The sequence below is a fragment of the Candoia aspera genome, chromosome 10 (assembly GCF_035149785.1).
Source record: "Candoia aspera isolate rCanAsp1 chromosome 10, rCanAsp1.hap2, whole genome shotgun sequence".
Taxonomy (NCBI): Eukaryota; Metazoa; Chordata; class Lepidosauria; order Squamata; family Boidae; genus Candoia; species Candoia aspera.
The window spans coordinates 4,147,123-4,165,612 of record NC_086162.1 but is presented as its reverse complement, the minus strand read 5'-3'; the positions used below and the strand labels follow the sequence as shown (position 1 = coordinate 4,165,612).

The following is an 18,490-nucleotide window of genomic DNA, read 5'->3' as shown; positions in this document are numbered from 1 at the left end:
GAACATTATAAATATATGGATTTAATATACTTCATTGAGCATGGAGCTACAAGCTGCTGAACCCTAAGGAATGTAACTTCTCTTCATTTTTGCCTGTTTAGGGGAAGCAAGCAGGCAAAAAAGCTAACTCTAGAAACTCAAGCTTCAGCAAAGGATCGTTACCTTGTCGTGGTGCTGGAGCTTGAGCACCTCAATGATGCCATGAGCTAAACCGTGAAGGGCCACCCAAGACGGGAAGGTCATGACAGAGAGGTCAGACTAAATGCGATCCCTGGGGAAGGTAATGGCAACCCACCCCAGTATTCTTGCCGTGAAAACTAAATGGATCAGTACAACCAGAGATATGTCGGTATACCATCGGAAGGTGAGACCCCCAGGTCGGAAGATGGTCAAAATGCTACTGGGGAGGAACAGAGGATGAGCTCAACTAGCCCCAGACGTGATGACGCAGCTAGCTCAAAGCCGAAAGGACGGCTAGCGGCCGACGGTGCTGGTGGTGAACGGCGAATCCGATGTTCTAAGGATCAACACACCATTGGAACCTGGAATGTAAGATCTATGAGCCAGGGCAAATTGGATGTGGTTATTGGTGAGATGTCAAGATTAAAGATAGACATTCTGGGCATCAGTGAACTGAAATGGACTGGAATGGGCCACTTCACATCAAATGACCACCAGATCTACTACTGTGGACAAGAGGACCACAGAAGAAATGGAGTAGCCTTCATAATTAATAGTAAAGTGGCTAAAGCAGTGCTTGGATACAACCCAAAAAATGACAGAATGATCTCAATTCGAATTCAGGGCAAGCCATCTAACATCACAGTGATCCAAATATACGCCCCAACCACAAATGCTGAAGAAGCTGAAGTAGAGCAGTTCTATGAGGATCTGCAGCACCTACTGGACAACACGCCTAAAAGAGATGTTATTTTCATCACAGGAGACTGGAATGCTAAGGTGGGCAGTCAAATGACACCTCGAATTACAGGTAAGTATGGCCTGGGAGAACAAAATGAAGCAGGACATAGGCTGATAGAATTTTGCCAAGACAATTCACTCTGCATAACAAACACTCTCTTCCAACAACCTAAGAGACGGCTTTATACATGGACTTCCCCAGATGGACAACACCGAAATCAGATTGATTACATCCTTTGCAGCCAAAGGTGGCGGACATCTGTACAGTCGGTAAAAACAAGGCCTGGAGCTGACTGTAGTTCAGATCACGAACTTCTTCTTGCACAATTTAGGATCAGACTAAAGAGATTAGGGAAGACCCACAGATCAGCTAGATATGAGCTCACTAATATCCCTAAGGAATATGCAGTGGAGGTGAAGAATAGATTTAAGGGACTGGACTTAGTAGATAGGGTCCCGGAAGAACTCTGGACAGAAGTTGGCAGCATTGTTCAGGAGGCAGCAACAAAATACATCCCAAAGAAAGAGAAAACCAAGAAGGCACAATGGCTGTCTGCTGAGACACTAGAAGTAGCCCAAGAAAGAAGGAAAGCAAAAGGCAACAGTGATAGGGGGAGATATGCCCAATTAAATGCAAAATTCCAGAGGTTAGCCAGAAGAGATAAGGAATTATTTTTAAACAAGCAATGCGCGGAAGTGGAAGAAGACAATGGAATAGGAAGGACAAGAGACCTCTTCCAGAAAATTAGAAACATCGGAGGTAAATTCCAGGCAAAAATGGGTATGATCAAAAACAAAGATGGCAAGGACCTAACAGAAGAAGAAGAGATCAAGAAAAGGTGGCAAGAATATACAGAAGACCTGTATAGGAAGGATAACAATATCGGGGATAGCTTTGACGGTGTGGTCAGTGAGCTAGAGCCAGACATCCTGAAGAGTGAGGTTGAATGGGCCTTAAGAAGCATTGCTAATAACAAGGCAACAGGAGACGACGGCATCCCAGCTGAACTGTTCAAAATCTTGCAAGATGATGCTGTCAAGGTAATGCATGCTATATGCCAGCAAATTTGGAAAACACAAGAATGGCCATCAGACTGGAAAAAATCAACTTATATCCCCATACCAAAAAAGGGAAACACTAAAGAATGTTCAAACTATCGAACAGTGGCACTCATTTCACATGCCAGTAAGGTAATGCTCAAGATCCTGCAAGGTAGACTTCAGCAGTTCATGGAGCGAGAATTGCCAGATGTACAAGCTGGGTTTAGAAAAGGCAGAGGAACTAGAGACCAAATTGCCAATATCCGCTGGATAATGGAAAAAGCCAGGGAGTTTCAGAAAAACATCTATTTCTGTTTTATTGACTATTCTAAAGCCTTTGACTGTGTGGACCATAACAAATTGTGGCAAGTTCTTAGTGGTATGGGGATACCAAGTCATCTTGTCTGCCTCCTGAAGAATCTGTATAACGACCAAGTAGCAACAGTAAGAACAGACCACGGAACAACAGACTGGTTTAAGATTGGGAAAGGAGTACGGCAGGGCTGTATCCTCTCACCCTACCTATTCAACTTGTACGCAGAACACATCATGCGACAAGCTGGCCTTGAGGAATCCAAGGCTGGAGTTAAAATCTCTGGAAGAAACATTAACAATCTCAGATATGCAGATGATACCACTTTGATGGCTGAAAGCGAAGAGGAACTGAGGAGCCTTATGATGAAGGTGAAAGAAGAAAGTGCAAAAGCTGGTTTGCAGCTAAACCTCAAAAAAACCAAGATTATGGCAACCAGCTTGATTGATAACTGGCAAATAGAGGGAGAAAATGTAGAAGCAGTGAAAGACTTTGTATTCCTAGGTGCGAAGATTACTGCAGATGCTGACTGCAGTCAGGAAATCAGAAGACGCTTAATCCTTGGAAGAAGAGCAATGAAAAATCTCGATAAAATAGTTAAGAGCAGAGACATCACACTGACAACAAAGGTCCGCATAGTTAAAGCAATGGTGTTCCCTGTAGTAACATATGGCTGCGAGAGCTGGACCATAAGGAAGGCTGAGCGAAGGAAGATAGATGCTTTTGAACTGTGGTGTTGGAGGAAAATTCTGAGAGTGCCTTGGACTGCAAGAAGATCAAACCAGTCCATCCTCCAGGAAATAAAGCCAGACTGCTCACTTGAGGGAATGATATTAAAGGCCAAACTGAAATACTTTGGCCACATAATGAGAAGACAGGACACCCTGGAGAAGATGCTGATGCTAGGGAGAGTGGAAGGCAAAAGGAAGAGGGGCCGACCAAGGGCAAGGTGGATGGATGATATTCTAGAGGTGACGGAATCGTCCCTGAGGGAGCTGGGGGTGTTGACGACCGACAGGAAGCTCTGGCGTGGGCTGGTCCATGAAGTCACGAAGAGTCGGAAGCGACTAAACGAATAAACAACAAAGAAACTCAAGAGAACACCAGTTTGGTGCTGCGGCTAAAGGCACCAGGCTAGAAACTGGGAGACTGTGAGTTCTAGTCCTGCCTTAGTCCCTGTTCCTAGTCCAGTGTCTTTAACCATTCTAGACACCAGTATTTTTACTAACTCCAACTATATGGGAACTAAAGTTTCAAGTGAAAAAGAAAATCTTCAAAAATATTTTTTATAAATTGTTTATGGGCCTGGCAGTAAAAAAAAAAAGCATACCTTTAAAATAATCCCATTAAATAGAAGGGTACTATCCTGGCCAACAGCCTTTAATTTCACCAGTGAAATTATAGATGGCATTTTAATTAAGCTGCAGAGGCAAAACATCCAATCATCCAATCAGAGCTTAGTATACCGCTTAATCAAGTTAAGTTATTGAAGGAACTCTGGAACATTAGTTTGACTCAACTGTGAACTGTTAGCCACCATATTCAGAATACCTATAAACATAGTACTTTTTCATAAGAGAATTTGGAGATGGCTTTGTTTCAGCCACTTCGCAGCAAGATATTTATCCTGTAATGTCTATAGCAATAATGGCAGACCAAAACTAAAACAGTTTTAAATGCAAATATATTCCCTGATGGAAAAAAAGTATTCATTTTAGAAAAAAAAGGTTTATGTTCAAGTGATATCAAAGCAATGCCAACTGTTTCTATCCCCTGAGCAAAAATCCAAGAGTTGTTAGAAGCCACTTCCCTTCACAGAAGGGGATACTGTAAACCGCCCAGAGTCCCTCTTTTGGGGGAGATGGGCGGTGGCTAAATTTGAGCAATAAATAAATTAAATAAATAAATACAGTAATGAGGTGGACTCTCTATAGTTTGTGAAATATTTGAAGAAAGAAAGACATGTCTTTGCTGCTGTCCCTTTTCCCAAAATACGAAATTATAGATGTGCAAGGTCCAGCAGGCCATATGGACAGAAGTAGTTGTGTTTTCTTAAAAATCTAAGTCACTGAACAGAAATCTAAAGTCTGCTTGCATAAAGGGAAAGTTACTAGACCTGCTTCCTAATTTCTACACTCCGGACACGCCTTTTGGAAATAAGAGCAAATTTGTTCCCTAGCAAATTAAGTAATTGCCACATTTAAGGGTCTTGACCGCCTGCCATGATTTGGGAGCAATTTGGTTTCTCCTGGAAAGTCCATGAAGCCTTAGACTCACACAGCAGGTACACCATACAACTTTCAAACATGCACACACTTCCTATGTGCTCCGAATCACTTTCCTCCACAGGTGATGCCCCAGACTTAGACTTGCAGTCCAGGCTTTATTTCTGCTGAACCAGAGTATAAATGAAGCTGTCTACAGGTCATCTGATATTTCTTGAGAATCTGGATTTAAAAGTCACATTTTAAATGCATAGGCCTAATAGAAAACATGGGTCTCAAAGAAGGACTCCTCAGAGCTTCAAAAAAAAAAATACAGTTCTGTTTTCAATGGAGTAGGAATGGAGATGCAGCAGTTTTGGGAGCAGGAGATTAGGAAACCCAGAGCATGGGGATAGCGAGACATGGGGACAGGAACATGGTTTAAACATTACCTGCTAACCCATTAGTCTTACCTCATTACACAGCCTTCCCCAAAACTGGATGGCCTCCAGCTGCATTGAAACTACAACTCAGGATTTCCAACCAGCATGACCAATGGCAATGCTAGCTGGAACTTTTGGGAACTGTAGCCCCAACACATCCTAGACAGAAAAAGCCTCAGTTGACTAAAACACCATCTAGCAAAGTCCTGGGACAGATACCGAGTTTCACTGCTGACAAGACAGAAAGTTAAACCAGTATCCTGACAATGATGTCCATCTAATCCAGATGGACATCTTAATGCATCTAAGTACTAGTCACCTACTTTTTTTGTGCTCAACTTTTTGTGCTCAACTAATTCAGTCTCCCATCAAAAACACCAGTTACATCAAAATGTATTCCTCCTCCTTGGGAACTTGTATTTCAGTTTCTTGCCCCAGCAGCAATAAGGCTGTAAAACAGGCTGCTGCAGCAGCTGCAGTTTCCGAAAGTTTGCAAGACACACAAACTTTGGGAGAAAAAATCATTTGGATCACCTTTCAATATTACAAGTACAGAGCATCAAGGCACAAAGTAAAACCCACTAATCTGTCCACCAGTCATCAGATATTACTTTTCAGTGCATGCAAGCAACACCTTTAGCTGATCGGAACTCATTTTCTCCTTGCTGAATTCCACACTTCATTAATTTCCATGTGCAAACTGCCATAAATAGTGACATAAAAATAATTGTGGGGCTCTTCTTCTTGTCAGGGCAATAGAAATTTTCAGGGATATATTTTGAGTAATGTCTTGTTTCTTGGAAAAAAAGTCTTTGACTAATGTTTTAGAAATGACAGCAGCAGCCTTTGGAATGCCATTAGATATTTGAATCATGATCAAGCAGTATCACATCTCAGCAAGTCCAGGATAAGTGTGAGCCTATGCTTGCCAGGATTTTGAGTAACAGCCAGCTTTCCGTCAGTTTCACACTGCCAGTTAGCATAGACCAGTGTTTCTCAACCTTGGCCACTTTCAGATGTGTGGACTTCAACTGCCAGAATTTCCCAGCCAGCTAATTCATTCTAGATTCTAGGTGATTCACAATCAACAAAATAAAATACAAATTAAACATTCAAAACTGCCTAATGTAACCCTTCAGTACAGAGGATGCTACCTGACTGGAAGCACCATTCAGTGGGGGCTTGATTGTTTGGCCTGAGGTGATGAAGATTGTCCTATATTAAACAAAGCTATTTCACTATTAGTGAGAATTTCACTTAGAATCATTTTTCATTGGGCTGTAAAAACTGAAAAATTAATCTAAATTTAACCATTAATCTATCTATTAGACTGAAATATTAGCAGCCTGAAAACAACTAGGAAAAAACAAAATACTGAAATAGAAAGCCTAATGTTACTGAAAACAACAGAGGGGAGGTATACATATTCAGGGACTTATTAACATCTCAAGCTTCTAGGCTCCAATGCCAAATTTCTAGGAGCCCAGATGGGCTAGGTGGTAGATTGTTGATCCTACACCAAAGGTAGAACATCACCTGTAAAAGAAATACACAGAATTGTCCCCAATGTACTACAGCAGTGATGCATATTTTCTACAAAATGTTGAACTGGAAAATATTCTGGAAAAGTACACCATGCAAATTGTTCAGGATAATTTGCATAAGGCAATTTTCAGAGTGCACTGGAAATTTTTATGATGCAAACTACCCTATACAAATTAGCCACATCAGTGATGTAGAACAGAAAATTTTCCATGGAAAAATAAATAAAACACTGGAGAATGTTCCGTAACACAGTAATCTCTGACTAATGGCAATTTATTTTCAACGTATCATCTATATCAGCAGAATTCATAAATCCTATGTGATGCGGAGAAGCTGTAGAAACTGCAAATATGTAAGTCATTTCTGAACTAAAGACAATGGAAATAAATTTAGAATTTGAAAAGCAAATTAATTTAGATTCACAGAGACGTTACTGTAAGATTTCCAATTAAATACCCTGAGTCATGAGGGAATGTGTTCCCAGTATATGCAGTTCCAGTTTGCAGAAGGGAGAGGTATATTGCGGAATGGAAATAGGATTTATTTACAAAAACAACTCTACCCCTGAAGGAAAGGCAACATGGTTGTATAATGATATTGTGTTAAGTCTTTGTTTCATGATCTTTGTGCATTCAGTGAGTTGAGGTGATGAGATGAAGATCGGAGTGGGGGCCGGGGAGAAGAGAGCGCATGTAACGCCTCAGGCATATTTCACATGTCAGCCTCTAGAACCTGATGACCCACCATCTACAATCTTCTATGACCTATGTCAACAATTCTGTTTACCCAAATGACTAATTATTTGACATCCCTTCAGATCACACAGACAAGTTAGTATAATCTATTTTCAGAAATCAAGTTTACTGCTTTGAGAACTTTGTGAGATAAAGGTCAAAAAGCAGCATGATTATAAAGGTTATATATTTTTATTGAACAAGCAGGCCATTTAACATCAGTTCCGTATTAGACAAGGTACAATTCACCACACAGGTTAAAGTCCACTTAGCTCAACATTTTGATTATCAGAAGTCAGCATGATACAGTAACGGAACAAACTTCCCTTCTAGTATCCTGTGTGTGGTAGTGACAGCAATTTTTTAAACAGATGTCACGCATCACATTACCTTCCAATTTCAATAAGGTTTTTTTATATATTTCCAAGAAAACACAGGGGAAATTGCAGTCCACCCCGGTAACAAAACAAAGATAGAACTTCTGTGCTGTGTGCTGAAAGGTATTTCCCCCACCGTTCTTTCTTTAGAAAGGAAAGCAGGATTTTCTAAATGGCACAAAATTTCTCAATTTTAAGAAATGATCACAGTAACATTCCACTTTCAAAATAGAAAATAAAGCTGAAATTTCAATTCCAACCCCCTCTCCCAAAGTTTGAAAACTGATATTGATTTTTTTTAAAAAATAGTTTTTAGTACAGTACCTACAGATGAAATAAATTACTTGTTAGTAAAACTGTATCATAGCACCTTAAAAAGTTTTAGCACCTTGCTTCAGACAGAACCACAAAATTAACATTAACCTCTTTACTCAAATTAAAAGTCATTTTATAACCATATTCTCAATCTTTCCTGGCCTCTCAACAGTTAACCAGCACAACATCCCGTAGTAGGCCGAAGTACAGAGGCAGGGAGAGAAGGTAGATTACATGCACTTTAGTTTTATAGGAACAACTCTTTTGTGACAAGTGTTCCTGTTGAGTCATACCCAATTCTTACAGCTTAAATCATCAATTCTCAGTTTTGGCAGCCCGCTTAATAAATTACACTCCATTTATTAATTTAGGTATACACTTTGATTTGTGAGCAAAAAGGTTAAGTAACCCAATGAGACTCAAAGAGTTTTAACAAACTACTTATATTTAATTTTTATCCCGCCCTTATTATTTTTATAAATAATTCAAGGTGGTGAACATACCTAATACTCCTTCCTCCTCTTTTCCCCATAACAACAACCCTGTGAGGTGGGCTGGGCTGAGGGGGGCTGGCCCAGGGTCACCCAGCTGGCTTTCATGCCTAAAGCGGGACTAGAACTCTCCTACCATGCCTGATTGGCTCTTGGGCTGAGAGAGAGGGACTGGCCAAGGTCACCCAGCTGGCTCTCATGCCCAAGGTGGAACTAGAACTCTCCTACCATGCCTGATTGGCTCTTGGGCTGAGAGTGGGGGACTGGCCCAAGGTCACCCAGCTGGCTTTCATGCCTAAGGCGGGACTAGAACTCTCCTGCCACGCCTGATTGGCTCTTGGGCTGAGAGAGGGGGACTGGCCCAAGGTCATCCAGCCGGCTTTCATGCCCAAGGTGGGACTAGAACTCTCCTGCCACGCCTGATTGGCTCTTGGGCTGAGAGAGAGGTACTGGCCAAGGTCACCCAGCTGGCTCTCATGCCCAAGATGGAACTAGAACTCTCCTACCATGCCTGATTGGCTCTTGGGCTGAGAGAGAGGGACTGGCCAAGGTCACCCAGCTGGTTCTCATGCCCAAGGTGGAACTAGAACTCTCCTACCACGCCTGATTGGCTCTTGGGCTGAGAGAGAGGGACTGGCCAAGGTCACCCAGCTGGTTCTCATGCCCAAGGTGGAACTAGAACTCTCCTACCACGCCTGATTGGCTCTTGGGCTGAGAGAGAGGGACTGGCCAAGGTCACCCAGCTGGCTCTCATGCCCAAGGTGGAACTAGAACTCTCCTACCACGCCTGATTGGCTCTTGGGCTGAGAGAGAGGTACTGGTCACCCAGCCAGCTTTCATGCCTAAGGCAGGACTAGAACTCACAGTCTCTGGATTCTAGCCCAGCACCTTAACCACTAGACCAAACTGTTTCACAAATTAAAATATACAGGTAACTCATATCCACATATTTCCTGTGATTATAGGATGAAGATTACTTTTAAAGAAATATTTTCTCTGCAACATGAGTATCAAAATTAGTACCATATTTTTAAAAAAATCGTAACTTTTAAGCAAGCAATTGAAAATAACCCTTTCAATGGGTAAATGTTAAGAGGGGAAAAAAGCAGACTTCACTATTTTTAAAATTATAAGCAAAGGAATTTTGGGCCAGCACTTTATCTGGTCAAAATGGACTCAGTCTCTATTATGAGAAAAGAGTAAGCAGAGTTAAGTTCAAATATTCTTCAAAAACTTTCAGCAGACCTCCAAAATGAATCAACAGGCCCCAGTGCCCCAAAGAGATCCTATCTGCTGCTCCAACCTCACAGAAACAAGCATTTCTGCTCAAGGGCTGACCAAAGCCCACTTCTGCACTTTGAGTCACGGGAGGAGGTGCCTGGTTTTCCTTACTACTGCAGTTCTGAGTCACAACCGCTTCTGCTCATTCAACGGGAAGTGGGCAAGTGTTCTCTTCATTTTCAATTTGCACCAGAGTGAACCGAAAGTAGCAACTTGTTCGGGAGACTAAAGTCAACCTCAGACAGGCATCTCACAAGAGAAAAAGGTGCCTGAAACACACAGGCATGGGGGACAGCAGCTTAATACTTTAAATATTGAAGGGCTTGGGCAGCCAATTTATTTCCAGGCTGTGAAAAGACCCCTATGCTCGGGAACACTGTAGCCCTCCTAGACAGACAGACAGACAGACAGACAGACAGACAGACTGCCTTCTTGATTCCCCATTAGCTGACTGGCTCTGCTGAGCTCCCTCACCCATCCTGGCAACCCCGCTTCTGAGCATCCAGTGCAACTACCGCCCCCCAAGCCTCGAGGCCTGTTTCCGCACTCTCCTCCTTGGCCCCTTAATTAGCTGGCAGCGCAGGCAAATGGGGCCAGCTCTCACTTCCTCCGTGTCTTCAGCTCCAGACCCGAGCTCGGTTACATAACCGCCGCCTCTTACTCCATCGCTCCGGAGCCGTGACAGCTGGGCTTCCAGTCACCCTGCACGGCTCTTCCCCAGCCCGCTGCCTCCTGCCCAGACCTCCATTTTGTTTGCCTTCCCAAACTCGGAGGCCGCGCTACAGGTGTCTGATCAAGACCTCGGCGGCCCCCGGCCACCCCTCCCCTCCCTCCCGCCGGAGGGGCCGGGGAAGCGCCCCTCGGCCCGGGCCACCCTCGCCTCCCCGGTCTGCCGGTCACACGCGGCTGGGCTCCCCGGCTGACTCGGGCTGCCATCTTTCCACACAAGGGCAGGGGAAGCGCTCCGGAAGCGGGGAAGGTCACTCGCGAAGCACGCCCCGGCTCCTCCGCCGTCCGAAACGGCGGCTGCCCGCCGGTCCCCGCCGCGGCCCCTCACCCGCTTTCCCCTCCCGCGAGGCGCTCGCCCGCCACGACTTCAGCAGCGCCGCCTGGACCCCCATCTCGTCGCTCCCCAAGCAGCGCCGCGGCCCCTTCCCCGCCGCGGGCAAAGGCCCGGACCCCAGACAACCGGCCGCCCCGGCCCGCCGAGGCAGGGCAGCTCCGCGCGCGAGGGACGCCCCGAATGCCCCCGCCGTCCCGGGCGCGCAGCCCGCCGCCCACCCCTAACTGCCCCCGGCCCGCGCGCGCCTCAGTGCCACCCCGCGCCGGCCCACCACAGCTCGCAGGGGCCGCCCGCCCGGCCGGCCCGCGCCGAGGCCTCCCGCGCCCGCCGCGCTTACCCACCGGCAGCATTGACGGGGCAGGCGCTGAGCGGGCCGGGCGCCTCCCACACGTCCTGGGCGGGGAGGCCCCTCTGCCTGCGTCAGGACGCGGACCCGGGCCAGAGCCGCGGCCGAGGAGGAAGAGCTGGGCCGGGCCGCCTGCCCGCGACGCGACGTCACCGCCCAGCCTCGAAACCGGAGCTGGCCGGCGGGAAGGAGCGGCAGCAGCAGCGGCGGCCGCGCAGCGCGACTCCCCTCAACCGGCCCAGACAGGCAGGAGGCCGCCCACCAACCACAAGGCCCGCCGGGAAAACGGCCCCGCCCGCCGCCCTCGCGCAGGCGCGCGCGCCGCGCCCCGCCTCCCGCGCCCCGGCCAATGGAGAGCCCCGCCCGCCCGGCCTGGCACCGCCTCCGGCCACGTTTCACGCGGGCTCCGCCCACCCCGGCCGCTTTCTGCCCGGGCGGAGGCACGTGGGCGCGTTTGGAGGGCGGCCAGCGGGAAATCCCGCGGCTGAAAAGTCGAGAAAGCACCCCGGAAGGAGACGAGGGCGAACGTCTCGGCCATGCGAGTCTGCAACTGAGGCTCGTGGCATCCAGTCTCCTCTAAAAAGACCTCCTCCATCAATCCATCCATTTGCAGAGGGGAGCCTCCTTCCCGGGCAAGGACCAGAGCTCAGGGTCTCCCAGTTTCCAGCTTGAGGCCTTAACCACTACACCAGACGGCTCCCTTTGTGCTAGAGAACAATTGAGCTGCCAAGAGAGTGCCCTTGGGTACTGAAAGAGAAGCTGGGCAGCCCAAGACGTTATTCGCCCAGGTTGCAAACGCTCAGGGGAACACGAACGTCTTCGGCCCTTCTAAAAGGGAAAGAGGTTTGAGGGCACTCCTTGCCCGGGCAGGAGGGGTGATGCAAAGTGTTCCAAAGAGTGGGAGGAGCCACTGACAGAGCGCTTGGCCCCACCCACTTTTGCAGCACATCCCTGGATGTGCCAAGAACGACCTTCCAGCCCATGGGGTTAGTCTGGCCCTGTCCTAATGGCCTGGTCAGCCTTGCTTTAGGAAGCCGTTTGGATTTCAGTCATATAGGCAATGTTTCAAACAGATACACCGCAGGGCGAGACAGCTTTTTGTTTTTAATTTCAACCACGTGCCAGGTGTTTTCTGCCGTGTGGACGGCTGCTACGAACATCTATCCAATTCCTGACTGTATTAGCAATCCTGCATGTATTTTGTCTCATTAACTTTGATAGATCACGTCCCCCAAGAAGTTCATCTGGAGCACTTCAAGCTATTAGTATCTGAAACCAAGAAAACTGGGGCTCTCTGACACAAGCTGTTTTTTATATTTTAAAGAGTGGTCGATTTATGGTGCTCCAAGGGAAAGAAGATTATTTTTACGCAGCATACCTCGGCAAGGGAGAGCCTTTTGCATCTTATCAAGTTTTACAGGTTGTACCAAGAGCAGGTGTTAATGAGCCCTATAACAGGGAGAGGTAATAATAGCGATGAGGATGATGAAGCATTTGAAAGACTTTTAAATATTTTGTCATATGAGAGTATACTGTTATTATATCAAAAGCTTTAGAGGTTTGATCTGGTGTAGAGAATAATGGGGGGGGGGGTAACCTGATAGAAATAACCAAAAACCATTACCCAGGCAAAGAGGCCTGAAACGTTTTGGTCCTGGGAAAGAAGGTAATATTCAGACGCAGCTCAGGCAAACACCCACTCACTGGGCATAAGAGGGAGGGAGGGAGAAGCCCACTCAGACTTGCAAGATTCCGTGACTGTGGCCAGTCTCAACAAGTAGAGTTCTAGTCTTCTGGGGAGTTGATTTCCTGGCCAGGTCGACCTAGCAGGGCCGAGATCAGTTGTGGCTTTTGAACTGTATTTCCCCCAAAGGTGTGGTCCTACTTGGAGATCACGTCAGAAGGAAGCTCCCTCTACATTCTAAACTAAACCAGCTCAGATCTGGCAGGGACAGCCATGCCAGGAAAGGAAGCGGGAGATTATGTTCTGTTAGCGTGACCGTATGACGAAGAACACCTTTCTCTTTGTGGTGTTGTAAAACTTGATTTCATTATCTGGGACAGATCATTTCCTGTCTGACATCGGTAGAAAATTACAGGAGGCACCTGCTTGTGTAAATAAGTAGAAAACAGGTTTGCCTTAAGTTTGTTTTTAAAAAAAACTTCCCCATTTATTTATTTGTTTGTTTATTTGTTCTTTCATTCATTCATTCATTCATTCATTCAATTTCTATAGCTGCCCATCTCAACAAGTGACTCTGGGCAGCTCACAACAATAAAAACCATAAAACAATTACAATTAAAACAATTACAATAAGAAATAAATATACATGGCTGCCAAGTAAAAAATGTAAGATGTCAATACAACCAAGAAACGGGACCATTACCGTGCTCGGGGCCCCAGGCCTGGACACATAACCAGGTCTTCACGGCCTTACAGAAGGCCAACAGGGATGGGGACATCCTGATCTCTGAGGGGAGAATATTCCAGAGGGCGGTTGCTATGGAAGAGAAGGCCCACCTTCTAGTCCCCGCCAACCGACATTCTTTGGCTGGCGGGATCCGTAGCATGCCCAATCTACCAGATCGAATTGGATGGGTAGAGACAACTGGGAGAAGGCAGTCCCTTAGGTAACCCGGTCCCAAGCCATGAAGGGCTTTAAAGGTGACAACCAGCACCTTGAATTGCACCCGGACAGACAGGAGGGCATGAGTGACAGTGAGCAGAGCCTCCTGGTCCAGGAATTGGCGCAACTGGCGCACAACCCGAAGGTGTGCAAAGGCCCTCCTAGCCACGGCTGCCACCTGCTCTTCAAGCAGGAGCCGTGAGTCTACGAGAACCCCCAGATTGCGCACCGGATCTGTCTGGGGCAGTGCAACCCCATCCAAGACCAAAGAAGGGAAAACCTTAGCACCGGGAGGCCCACAAACCCAAAGCCACTCAGTCTTGCTTGGGTTGAGTCGAAGCCCATTGCACCCCATCCAGGCCCTTACAGGCACTGGGTCAGGACATCCACGGCATCACTTAGGCGGCCAGGGGTGGAGATATAAAGCTGAGTATCATCAGCAAATTGATGGTATCTTACCTCAAACCGTCAGATCACCTCCCCCAACGGCCTCCTGTAGATGTTAAATAGGAGAGGGGAGAAAACCGAGCCCTGAGGCACCCCACAAAGTAGGGGGTGTGGGCTGGACCTTTCCCTCCCTATCAACACCGACTAGAACCGAGGAGAACCAGCACAATACTGTGCCACCCACCCCCAACTCCCAAAGCCGGTCCAGAAGGATACCATGATCGATGGTATCGAAGGCCACTGAGAGGTCAAGAAGAGCAAGGATGGTCGCACTGCCCCATCCCGCTCCCGCCAGAGATCATCTAAGAGTGCAAGTTTTCCAAGCTCACATGTCATGAGTGGGGAAAGAGCAGATGAAAAAAGGGTTTCATTTTCTCTGGTACTCCCCAAAGGCAGCTCTAGCATTTAATGTACTTTAAGAACGTTTATCAGCAGGGATCACTCATTGCACAGTTATCATATGGTTTGTTTGGTTTTGGCTTAAGTTGTGTGACACCCTCCCGTTGTGGTTGGGGTTTGTAACTCGTAGTTTATACTGTAGAAACCCAGCTCATGTTGGTTGTTCGGGAAACTGTGTTTCAGCCTCTCGTGGGTTAGCAACTGAAACCCAGCATGGTGTTTGTTTATTTAAATATTTCCATCATAATCAACATTTGACTGCCTTTGACGGTTGGGCTTTTCACATTGCACTAAGGCATGGTTGGCTTGTGACCCATTTTGCACTCAAAACGTGCACACCACATCGCCATGGAAGATTAACAAAGGAAGAACGCTGCGTTTTGTCAAGCCATCATGGCCTCCCATCTGTGTGCTGGACAAAAGCGGCAGGGCTGAGAGCAAAGGGTTAAATGTCGGCGAGCACAGCCTCTTCTCCCCCAAATCCTCTGGGTCTATATCCCTTAGTTCTGCTTTCTACCTTGGTGTACTGGCTTGAGAGTCTTTATGTATGTATGTATGTATGTATGTGTGTTTAATAAATTTATCCGCTGCCCATCTCATGTATATGACTCTGGGAGGCTAACAAGTAAAATAGAGTAAAACCCGTAAAAACAACCAGAATTAAAAACAACGCCTAACACCCAGGGATGCCTTTGCCCGGCATCCCACCCACTGATCCTGGCATGTGAAAGAGGCAGGACCCCCGCCGCCCCCCGAGGCTAGGCATCTTACTGACAAGAAACAGAAAAAAGATAATAAAAAAACAAATTCTATAGTACTACCTCCTGGCATCACGGTGTTGGGTATACGACTGGTTTGCAAGAATGTTTGCATGTTTTAGGGATTCTGAGTCAGATCTCAGCAGCTTGGTATTGCGTTAGTTATTATTTTATTTGTGTTACTGCTCTTGTGTTACATTGCTGCTAGCTGTGTTTCATGTGCTGAAAGCGGTGACCTTATGGGCCTTTATATATTTATGCCTTCAAGTCAGTCATCCTGGACAAGTCCTTACAGTTCTCTCGGCAAGGTATTTCAGAAGTGGTTTGCCGTTGCCTCCTTCCTAGGGCCGAGAAAGAGTGACTGGCCCAGGGTCACCCAGCTGGCTTTGTGCCTCAGGCAGGACTAGAATTCACAGTCTCCTGGTTTCTAGCCTGGTGCCTTTAACCACTACACCAAACTGGCTCTCTAAATAAATAAATAAATAAATCAGCCCCTCCTCCTTTGTCCTTAATTTTGTGAAGCATCAATAGAATCAAGCTTTTTAAAAAAGAGAGAAAGGGGAAATGTAAACATGTCCTGCCAGCTCTAAGTAGACCCATATAAAACATTCAAGAGCAAAGGAGAAAAAAAGAACTGTTCAAAATCACAGATCATGAGTTAAAAATCTATAAAGTACAATACAAGGCTCTGGGTGGATCCGCGATGATGTAATGGTTGCCTATTCTAAAACACCATCAGACTCATGAGCAGGATCACAAAGATATCTGATTTATTAAAGAACAGTAAGCAGGATCACAGAGAAAGCTGAGAATGATGAAAGTGCGCCAAATGCAAACTAAAAACCCTCGGTGCAAATGAAATCCCTCCCCCCGTAGAATCTTCCCACGTTCACAATCCCAGGTGCTCCTAATGGCTTCTGATGGTCTGCGGGAAAAGGCCTTGAACAGAGCACAGAACCCAAACACATCCCATTCTCCTGATTTCACATACAGAGCTTGGCACAAGGTCTCACAGCAGCTCCCTCCCAAACAGAAACGCGTGTCAGCGCCATGGCATGGGAAACGTTACGATGTATAAACTACATTGAATCAGTGAACATGACAGATGACTGCTTTCCCCAAACTTAGGGGAGCTCTGCTGAAAAGAAATTCCAAGTGGCATAAAAACACAGAATTCACCAAGCATGAACAGAAAACCAGTGCCAGAAAGAATAATCACCGATGGCAATAGATTGAATGCAGAGAAGATAAGGACCCTTATGCAATTGTTCTGCTTAAAGGGTTTTTTCAACTTATGCTTTCAAAGATAGTCATTTCTCCTGAAACAGATTTCCCTCTGTCTCAGTTCTTTCTGGACTCCCCACAAGATCTCTGAGGATTCTGCTGGGGAGATGGAAGGCGCCCGTTTCCCGTTTCAGCCTCAGCCCCCCGTGTCTCCAAGGGTTTCAAAACGACAAGCTCTTTTTCTCTCTAGCGGAAAGGGAGGCGGTTGGGTATTCTCTCTCTGTACATGGCCCAGGGTGTGCGGCTGTCTCATGTCCAGATACGTACAGTACTGAGGAAGTCTGAGAGGATATATATTGAGACAATCCTGAGTTCTGCCAGCTGGCATGAGATCCTGGCTGGCAGCCAAACCACAAGAGCAAATGTGAGCGTGGGGCTCGCGTGTCCATTCGCTGCAGCTACTTACTGTAAAGCTACTTACTGAAGTAAAGCACCTGCCTGGATTTGCATGACACACTGAATCATAAGCTAGCTAGGTTAGCTGTACCGACACAACACAAATTAACATTTTCATGCTCTATTGTTTTCAAGCATTGCTAGAGTCATCGGGCTGGCTTTATTTAAGACTGTTCTTGTTACTCTCTCGTAAACTGCTTTGAGTGGTATAGAAGACAGGAAGAGGAGGAGATACGAATAGTGTGTAAGAACAACGCGCTGAGCCACAAACGTGCATTTTTCTGCATGTTGTGAACGCAGTCTATGCTAATTATTCTCATGAAACTTTGGAGAAGGGAATTTCCAAAAGCCTTTTCGAAGTCCGGCTACAGCATTATCTACCAAACCTCCCCAGCCCACACGCTTAGTGGCACTCGAAGGATGATGAAAGTTACTATGATCGACTGTTTGTTGGCAGAAACCATGCTGCTGTTGCTGCTTCAGCAGGACCTGCCCTCCTTCATGCTTTACGGTTTCATCTGAGGAAGTTCTCCACAAATTGACCCAGAACCATGTTCAGCTACTTGTAATCTCAGGGGTTATAAAGCTAAACTTTGGGTGAGAGCAAGAACCATGTTCCACTATATATAAAGTTGCTTTGGAGCTGGGCAGCGCCAACATCAACTTAAGTCAACACATACTCTGAAGTCCTATGTAAAAAGCACAGATAAAAACAGCAGAATAATAAGCAAAAGAAGACCAGTGCTGAATGAGACTCAAGACTAGTCAGCTTCCACATCTGTTTGAAAAGTCATTGGCCAGTTGCTTCTAAAATCAGAGCACCAGGGTGAACAGGTGTCCTCCAGAAGCCCGCATTTCACCCATAGCAGTGGACATTTAAGTAATAGCATGGCCTGGCTCCCAAGTACTTGCAGGGCTACCTCTTCCAGATGGATCCAACCCATTTGAGTTTCCTTGGCCTAGTTGGCCATGCTGAGAATACTTGGTTTACGACTTCTGGTGAGGAATGGTGAGCTAGCATATCTCTGAATGAGCGGAGATGATATTGTGGCCACAACCAAAGAACCGGTGAGTAGACCAGTCCCACAGAAACTCTCTGGCTAAGGAGAGGATGGAGGTTACCCACTTGTGCTCCAGATGGCTGCTCCTCATGAGGAGACCACAGGACAATGGTTTCCCATGGGTTTAAGCACTGGGAGACAAAGGGAAGCCCTCATGATCTTACCCACAGTGGAGCCTTTTAAAGGACACTGGGTTTGCTAATCTCACTTTCTAATCACTTTTGGAAATTACCTATTAAACTATCTTAAGGCTATTAGAGATCTTCAAAACAACAAGTTTGCAAAGCCACCTGGTGAGTTTACCCTCATTCCAGAATAAAAGAAAAATTAACTATAAGCTTAAGAATTTAAATAAACTGAAATAAACTGCAAAAGGCTAAATAAGAAAATTACAAATTAAGGGGCCAAACGAATTTGGAATATTAGGACTTTTGCTGTAAGATT

The 18,490-nt window shown here is 46.1% G+C and overlaps 1 protein-coding gene across 1 annotated transcript in view; it reads right to left on the bottom strand.

Moving 5' to 3' along the window:
• Positions 1-11,222, bottom strand: part of PTP4A2 (protein tyrosine phosphatase 4A2) — a 37,899-nt gene extending 26,677 nt beyond the window's left edge. The window contains exon 1 of the mRNA XM_063311913.1: positions 11,070-11,222. The gene's annotated coding sequence lies outside the window, so the exon portion shown is untranslated. The remainder of the gene's footprint in view (positions 1-11,069) is intronic.
• Positions 11,223-18,490: the final 7,268 nt, after the last annotated feature.